Genomic DNA, 7,500 nt, shown 5'->3' on the forward strand with positions numbered 1-7,500 from the left:
CCTTCCTTCCTTCCTTCCTTCCTTCCTTCCTTTCTTTCTTTCTTTCTTTCTTTCTTTCTTTCTTTCTTGCTTTCTTTCTTTCTTTCTTTCTTTCTTTCTTTCTTTCTTCCTTCCTTCCTTCCTTCCTTCCTTCCTTCCTTCCTTCCTTTTTTTCTTTCTTTTCATTCATTTTTCTCCATGGCCAGTAGAGTCTTTAGCATTTGAAATAGGGATGAAGCTGCATTATATCTGATCTTTTCTTTTCTTTTTTTCTTTCTTTTTTATTAATTTTCCTTCTTGGCCAGCAGACTCTTTAGCGCCTGAAATAAAGTGAATGAATAATCAAATTTGTAACCATTATGTTAAATTTGCTGCTCTTGTTTTTCTTGTCACGAATTTTCATCTTTCACATTTCCTGGAGCTTTATAAATCATTGAAGTGTAAATTTAAAGCAAGGCCTCTTATTAAATGCTTCGGCTTTCCATTAGGAGTGTTTTCAAAGGCCAAAGAGATAATTAGTCAGGTTCTTGTGGGTATTTTTTCATATTAATGGCTCAGAATTCCTCGTAAACATTGGCTAGAGACACAAAAATACCTTGAGAAAATACCCAGTCACTTGCATCGTAGCCTGTCAAGTGAATCAGTAAACAGTCATGTGAAATGTGCTACACTTTACTGGCGGGTCTGCGTCTCTCATCATTTGACTGGTGTCTTTTTTCTCTCAAGGTTTACAAATCTGTGTCGTGCAAATTTAGAGCAAGTATTCTTAAACGCCGTTGGCCTTTCACTGACCGTGGTATTCAATGTCACACAGATTAGTCGTGTCTCAAGTGTACTTTTTCTCTCCTTGAGGATGTAGAACCTTTCGTAAGCAGCCAGTAACACCAAAATACCATAAAAAAAAAACTAACAACGTCCACTGTAGGATGTGATTAGCTATCGAGGGAGGACGATAGACTTTTGAGAATACTGTTTTCATTGTCTTGCATTGTATTCTGTTTTGCCTCACTCCCAAGTCTTTGAATCGCTGACAGTCTTACAAAGCCTAATAACTGACAGATTCTTCACTGATCAGAGGGAACGCAAGAAACACGAGAATACTCTTGAAAACCTTGAGTCCCTGAAGCACTGACAGTCTTACAAAACCTGACTATTGATAAGTTTTCAGCAGATCAGAGGACTTAAGAAAGAGAGAAAACGCTGAACACACTGAGATGGAAGTGAGGAAGTGAGTGGTGAAGGCAACGCTTCCCTGCTGCTGCTCCATGACAACCCACTGTAGACCCTGTACACTATACACTATGGCTCCCCAGCAGATCATTGGGTGACACATTTGTGGTCCATATTGGGAAACGCTTTGTTCTCTCACCATCACTGCTTTCCGAAGGCTCTAATTGAAGATACTCGTGTTTTTAAGAGTATTTTCATGGTTCTGGTGATGGATTAGCAAAATTTCAAGTTTATTAAAAGAAGAAACTGTCTTAAAAACCCGGCTAGCTGTCTCTGTGGCCTTGGAAAATTGTCGTAGTGAGAGAAGGCGTTTTTGAATACTGGCAATTGAAAACACTAACAAGGCAGACAAACCCCCCACATCTTTAGTGACGCAACGCCACTAACAACTCAAAACTACAGACACAATATAGATTCCAACACGTAATTCAGGAATGAGAGGAAGCACTAAACACAGGGATTGATATTAGCAGCGCAGACAACACTTCACCACTCCTCCTCCTCCTCCCTCAATGCACCAAAACAATGCCGCTCACAACGCAAAGCTACCCATTACAGCGATCCACTCCACTGCAGCAGACCCATTACTCACGTCAGGGGGCGAACCACCACGCTGACTTGGGCCCCGCAGCCAGCACGCGGTCGCTGGTATTTTGGATGCCGTGGTGGCTGCAGGGGGGGGGGGGTGGAAGGGGCAGCGGTAATAGAGTGCCAGCTGTTGGGTCTCCTCGGGGCGAAATTAACCCGCCCTTGAGCCGTGACTGAGGCGGATGGAGAGGAACGGGTCGTGAAACTGATCCTGATTAACTTTCGGGCGGATCAACTTGTTAGGAGAGTAATCCTGCAGAAGGAGAGTATGTGGCCGCGTCAGGAGGCTCTTAGGAGTAGGAGGAAAAGGAAGAAGAGCATGCGTAGAACAGAATGGACTTGCCACGGTAAAGGATGGGAAAGCATCGTGTGAAGGTCCTCTTGTTGTGGTTTATCTTTAGCTGCAACGTGAGGCCCTGTTGTGAAAGGCCGTGGGAGAAGGACTTGCCGTGTTTTGTGTGTGCTAGGCGGAGGGACGGTGGGTTTTGAAGGAGGAGGAAGAGGAGAGATAAAGAAGAAGGAAAAGGAGGACGAAGAAAAAGAAAAGAAAAGATGAGGTAGTCGGGAGATAGAAGAAGGAGGAGGAAGAGGAAGAGGAGGAGGAGGAGGAGGAGGAGGAGGAGGAGGAGGAGGAGGAGGAGGAGGAAGTAAGAAGAAGAAATGATAGAAAGCTTAAAATTAGTGACAAATCGATAAATTTAGAGAGAGAGAGAGAGAGAGAGAGAGAGAGAGAGAGACAGACAGACAGACAGACAGACAGACAGACAGACACACACAGACATACAAAGACAAACAGACAGACAGAAAGAAAGAGATAGGGCGGTAGGGAACACTAAATGAAGCGAAGGAAATGAAGATGGAATGGAATGGAATAAAAACAGTGAAATAGTGAATCGGCACAACATTAACAAGCGGAGGTCGCCCCGTGCGTTCTGTAACCCTGCAATAAAAACCACCAATTTACTACCACCGCCACCTGGGGACTCGTAATGGGCGGGGCACGGGCGTAAAAGTGACTTACCTATTGCCCACCCACCCGACCTCAAACACCCACCCACCCACCCACGACTGTTCTTACTTCATTACTTTGGTACGCATTCCTGTACGCAGTGTAGGGGGATAAGGAAGGGGTACAGAAGTGGATGAGGAAGGGGAGTGATGGATAGGGAGAAGGGAGAGGTAAGGGTGGGAGAGAGGGTGTGGGTTGAGGAGGGAAAGAGGGAAGAAGAGGAAGGAGTAGGAAAGTGTAGGGGGAATAAGGAAGCGGTAGGGGAGGCGATGAAGAAGGGGAGTGATGGAGAGCGAGAGGGTGTGGATGGAGGAGAAAGGAAGGGGTAGGAAAGTGTGAAAAAGAGGAAGGGGCAGGGGAAATGGGTAGAAGGGAAGGAGGAGAGGAAGGTTTAGGGGGAGAGGGGTTGTGGATGAAGGAGTGTGAAGGGAATGGGGAAGGGAATGGGGAAGGGGAGGGAGAGAGATGAGTAGTATTTAAGTTCTTTTTCTTTTTCTTTTCTTTCTTGCCGTTGTGTTGGGAATTGTATGATGGTTTTTACATAAGAGTTCTATAAATATGATTACACTGAATGAAATTAAAGATAAAAGGAAAAAAATAATAATTGAAAAAAAAAAAACGTAATGGGAAAAATACAATATACTTTGTTTTGGAAATGTTGCGTGAATGGAATTGAAACAAAACAAATATAGAAAATTATATCAGAAAAAAAAATAACTAAATAGAAAATTACTTCGTTTTTTTTTTTTTTTTTTTTTGCCCCGAACGAAGCATGATATCAAATAATGGAAATTGAACAGTTATGGAGACATTACAATGAACGAAATGAAGCAAAACAAAACGAAAATCCTCCAAAAATAGATAAAAAGAAAAGATTAAATAGAAAATCGTTACACTGAAATCTTGAAAGCGAATCAGAATATCAGACGAAACACACACACACACACACACACACACACACACACACACACACACACACACACACACACACACACAGAAAACGCGACAAAAACAACAATAGGTCCAACGAAAACGTGTAACCAGAAGAAAACGGAGTACTTTCTTTAAGGCAGACTGAGATAAAGAGCCTGTTGTCCTTTATTTCTCGTGTCTCGCTGGTGAGTCATTTGTGTGAGGGCGTGACGGCTGACAGGAGGGAGAAGGTGGAGGGAAGGGGAGGGGAGGGAGGCATCTACTAATGGTTTTCCTTACCTTCACCCTCGTATTACTAAGCAACACTCTCACGCTAACGCCCGCCCACCCTGCCTAATCTACCCTCCCCATCCCTCTCTCTTCTACCTCCTCCATCCCTTTCCCGCCCCTCCCGCCCGCCACCCACATCCTTGAGACAACAACCAAAATGAAGTTAAATTTATCTGGAAGTAAAGAATGGAAGAGAAGGGGGTAGATGGGGGTTGGGGAAGGGGGAGGGCAGGGAAGGGGGAAGGGGGAATGGGATTGTTGGCGAGGTGGTAGGGAAAACTATCTTGGTCACCACCACCACCACTACCACTACCACTATTGTTGTTACTACTACTACTACTACTACTACTACTACTACTACTACTACTACTACTACTACTACTACTACCACCACCACCACCACCACTACTACTACTGCTACTACTGCTACTACTACTACTACTACTACTCCGCCATGCACCTGTTAAGGAATAAGTGACTAAATATACGCACTAGTTAATCGTGTAACAACAGGTGCCTTTCTCTCTCTCTCTCTCTCTCTCTCTCTCTCTCTCTCTCTCTCTCTCTCTCTCTCTCTCTCTCTCTCTCTCTCTCTCTCTCTCTCTTCTTCTTCTTCTTCTCCTCTTCTTCTTCTTCTAGTATCCTGTTACCTTGCCCTTGATTTTTCATTCTATTTTCCTCTTTCTCCTCCTCCTCCTCCTCCTCCTCCTCCTCCTCCTCCTCCTCCTCCTCCTCCTCCTCCTCCTCCTCCTCCTCTCCTCTCCCTCTCTCACCCTCCTTCCCTTCTTCCCTGTCTCTCATCCTCCCTCCCTCCTTCTCGCAGATTCTTTTCCTCGTCATCGCATTTTTATTCTATTTACCTCCATTATCTTTTTCTCCTTTTCTCCATCCTTATTCCCTCTTTCTTTCAACACCCCCCCCTCTCCCTTCCCTTTTCCCCTCTTCCCCTTCCCCTCTCTGCCCAAGCTATCTCCCTCATTCTCCTCTTCGTCCTTCTTCCCCCTCCAATCTCTCTCCCACTAACCCCCCCCCTTTCTCTCCCTCTCCCTCTCCCTCTCCCTCTCTCCCTCCCTCCCAGTCAGCAGTTCAGTCTGTGGTTTGGTGTAGTGTGTGGTGGTGCTGGCGTCTCTGCGGCAGTGGCAACACACCAGGTAAGGTAAACTCTCCCTCATTACCACCTCTCACTTCTCCCCTCACCTTCCCTTACTCTCTCTCTCTCTCTCTCTCTCTCTCTCTCTCTCTCTCTCTCTCTCTCTCTCTCTCTCTCTCTCTCTCTCTCTCTCTCTCTCTCTCTCTCTCTCTCTCTCTCTCTCTCTCTCTCTCTCTCTCTCTCTCTCTCTCTCTCTCTCTCTCTCTTCTGTTTTTTTCTTTTGGTATTTTGTTTTTCTTGTTTTCCTTTTTTTTGTCTTCCTATTTTCTTATTTCTGATGTATCATATGGCTGTTTCTCTAGACTCTCTCTCTCTCTCTCTCTCTCTCTCTCTCTCTCTCTCTCTCTCTCTCTCTCTCTCTCTCTCTCTCTCTCTCTCTCTCTCTCTCTCTCTCTCTCTCTCTCTCTCTCTCTCTCTCTCTCTCTCACACACACACACACACACACACACACACACACACACACACACACACACACACACACACACACACACACACACACACACACACACATTCCTCAATTCTTACTGCTTTCCCCTCAGAGCATCAGCCATTTCCTCTCACTCCTCCCCTCACATCATCATTTCCTACCACACATCATCTCTCTTCCCCTCACCTCTGCGCTTCCTCCTCCTCCTCCTCCTCCTCCTCCTCCTCCTCCTCCTCCTCCTCCTCCTCCTCCTCCTCCTCCTCCTCCTCCTCCAACACTCACAGTATATTCACGTCACACACATGTTTATGTCGCGTATCTTTATTTAACTTTATCATACCGGGACTTACATCCGTCTCTCATCTTCCCTCTCCTCTCCCCTCCCCCTCTCCCCGCCACACGTCACGTCCCAGCCTCTCACATGCTTGATACGTGACGGCCTCGCGTCCCACCGCCACTTGGGAATCTACGCGTGTTGTGGAGACTGCCCTCACCCACACTCCACCTCCTCCACCACCTGTATCACCGCCACTCTGTATCACATCACCAAATCCTCCTCCTCCTCCTCCTCCTCCTCCTCCTCCTCCTCCTCCTCCTCCTCCTCCTCCTCCTCCTTCTTTTTCTCATTTTTTTCATCTTTCCTGGATAAGTTTCCCCGATTGTTAGTTACTCTCAGCAAATGGGTTTTTATTTTTTTCGTTCTTTTTCTTTCCTCCTGGTGGTAGCGACGGGGAGAGTAGTGGGTGGGGGGGAACTTCATCTGTTCTACCTTTGCCTCCTACTTTATAGTTTATTTTAATTGCAGTTAGTAAGCTAGTGACCTCGCCATAGGTCACAAGGCCTCCTGTCACTTGTCTCTCCTATGTATTCCTCCTCCGTCCTTCACGCTGCTTGAGGCGCGCCGCGGCGAGGAATGCACAATGAATTTAGATGGCTGGTGTGACCATCCGTTGGCGTTGACGCGGCCAGCTGAAGACGCTTGTCACGCCTGAGCGCGGCCCAGCTTGGCGAGTACTGCCTGCCGCGGCTGCTGTGGAAGGACGTAGTTAAGCATGGATAGGCACAGCAAGGCGTGAATTGATATGGCTTGATGTTTGGCCACACCAAGGGGTGACAGGGTACGGCTGGCGCGGCTAGACATGACTTAGTGCGATTTGTCATATCTGGGCACAGATGGCATGGCTTGCCACGGATAGGTATGGCAAGGCACGCCAGTCCAAGGTTGAGGGTGGATGAGCTGTGGCGGGCGCGAGTGGGCACGGCCCGGCAGCTTGGCAGTATTTCAGGAAAGAGAGAAGAGAGAGAGAGAGAGGGAGGAGGGGAAGGAGGATGGGGAGCGTGTTGGGGCAGCCTTGTATAGCCCGGCATGTAGGAAGTTGGCGATGGGGCAGAGAGGGGGCTTGTGCCCCGACGATACTTCCCACCACCTTCACCGCCACCACCAACACCAACATTAACACCACTGCCACTGCTATCGCCTTATTATGAAACGAGAATCACCACCATTACCACCGCGATAATCTCAGCTTTATGCTTCAACCACCGCCACCACCACCACCACCACCACCACCACCACCATGAGGACTACTTTTAAAAATAACCACTAGCGCTACCTCACAGGCAGATACAAGCAAGCACCGCCTGACAATCTCACACACACACACACACACACACACACACACACACACACACACACACACACACACACACGGCGTAGTGTAGTGATTAGCACGCTCGGCTCACAACCGAGAGGGTCCGGGTTTGAGTCCCGGAAAGCGGCGAGGCAAATGGGCAAGTCTCTTAATGTGTGGCCCCTGTTCACCTAGTAGTAAATAGGTACGGGATGTAACTCGAGGGGTTGTGGTCTCGCTTTCCCGGTGTGTGGAGTGTGTTGTGGTCTCAGTCCTACCCGA

General features: G+C 47.4%; 1 protein-coding gene across 14 annotated transcripts in view; it reads left to right on the plus strand.

Annotated features, from left to right (window-relative positions):
- LOC123520151 (neuroglian-like) overlaps positions 1-7,500 on the plus strand; it is a 183,676-nt gene that overhangs the window by 73,064 nt on the left and 103,112 nt on the right. Inside the window, exon 1 of one of the 14 annotated variants that reach the window (XM_045282100.1) lies at positions 5,041-5,160. The exons of the other annotated variants lie outside the window; for them this stretch is intronic. The gene's annotated coding sequence lies outside the window, so the exon portion shown is untranslated. Of the gene's footprint in view, positions 1-5,040; positions 5,161-7,500 lie in introns of those variants that run through there. 14 annotated transcript variants of the gene reach the window in all.

This window comes from Portunus trituberculatus, chromosome 46, assembly GCF_017591435.1.
Source record: "Portunus trituberculatus isolate SZX2019 chromosome 46, ASM1759143v1, whole genome shotgun sequence".
Classification (NCBI taxonomy): domain Eukaryota; kingdom Metazoa; phylum Arthropoda; class Malacostraca; order Decapoda; family Portunidae; genus Portunus; species Portunus trituberculatus.